Source organism: Penaeus monodon, chromosome 24, assembly GCF_015228065.2.
Source record: "Penaeus monodon isolate SGIC_2016 chromosome 24, NSTDA_Pmon_1, whole genome shotgun sequence".
Taxonomy (NCBI): Eukaryota; Metazoa; Arthropoda; class Malacostraca; order Decapoda; family Penaeidae; genus Penaeus; species Penaeus monodon.
In genome coordinates this window covers 16,726,222-16,727,398 of record NC_051409.1, presented here as the reverse complement: position 1 = coordinate 16,727,398, position 1,177 = coordinate 16,726,222, and the positions used below count along the sequence as shown (strand labels likewise).

At 34.9% G+C, this 1,177-nt stretch overlaps 1 protein-coding gene across 1 annotated transcript in view; it reads left to right on the top strand.

Moving 5' to 3' along the window:
- LOC119588629 overlaps positions 1-1,177 on the top strand; it is a gene marked incomplete at its 5' end in the record, with an annotated part of 218,878 nt that overhangs the window by 89,082 nt on the left and 128,619 nt on the right.

Genomic DNA, 1,177 nt, shown 5'->3' with positions numbered 1-1,177 from the left:
TTATGGCCTGAATATCATATGATACAGGTATTCTCAATCATGTGTAAATTAAAGCGACAATGGTAGTAGTAAGATAACGACAGTAATGATAATAAAGAATGTGGTAGATAAGGCAAGAACAAGAAAAATATGAATGTTGTAGTGATAAAATCTATGACAAAAGCGATGTTGTAGTAATGAGATTAAAGATAATCATAGATATATAGTGAATGGAATCATGATGCTAACAACAAACACAGCAGCAACAAAATTACGAAATATCTACATACAGTATCAACGTACTGCTAGTTATATGATTAAAAATAATATGATGGTGATGAAGATTCTAGCAATGACAATAGCCTAAGTGTATTCTAGTGCAGGGGGTAGCATAAGACTATGTATATCCCCTTGGGGTATGCCAATGTCCAAAGTTTCCTTCGCCGCTCGCATTGTCCAATAACACGATAACGTGTGATGGAATCGTTTTTTAATACACAGTGAATTAACAGCCGGTTGATTATGTCCGAGTATTCTAGATTTATTCTCCGTAAAAAATAGTCACTTTTCGTGTGGTATAAAAACTATGAGCGAGAAGTACTATATACTTATATTTAGAATACGCTGTAGCAGTTCTGTACTCTATGTATGATTACCTCGGCTCCCAACGTGCGGAAGTAACTACTGTTATTACGACATGATGTTACAAAGCAAACTTGGGGTATAAGACAGGTATCTAGTACTTCGAAATCAATTAACCAATCGCATAACTCAGTGTACTGATTGTCATTTGGTTTGAATCGCTGTATTACATTACATTCGGAATTGTAACGTTCTAGGGTTCCTTATAGACCACATTACGGTTTGCATTATATTGCTGCGTGTTCATACTATTAACAACACTATTCAGGACTTGTTTTGCCAGTGACAGAATCGCACTGGCTGGTCTCAAATACCTTGCAGCTACCTGGCATTTGAGAGTTTACTATTTTAACTAATTCTTTCTTACATGTGAAAATCCTTGGGCAAATAAACATAAATACGCAAAGTCGATGATGGAATGAAATATGCCATTAACGATACATTTCAGTGTGTGGTTGAAAATATAACTTTTCGTAGAAAGTTCTTAGAGGACTTCTTTGTAAGAAAAATATCTACTAAGCTTTGGCATTTAAGACATTTTGCAATGAAGAGAACA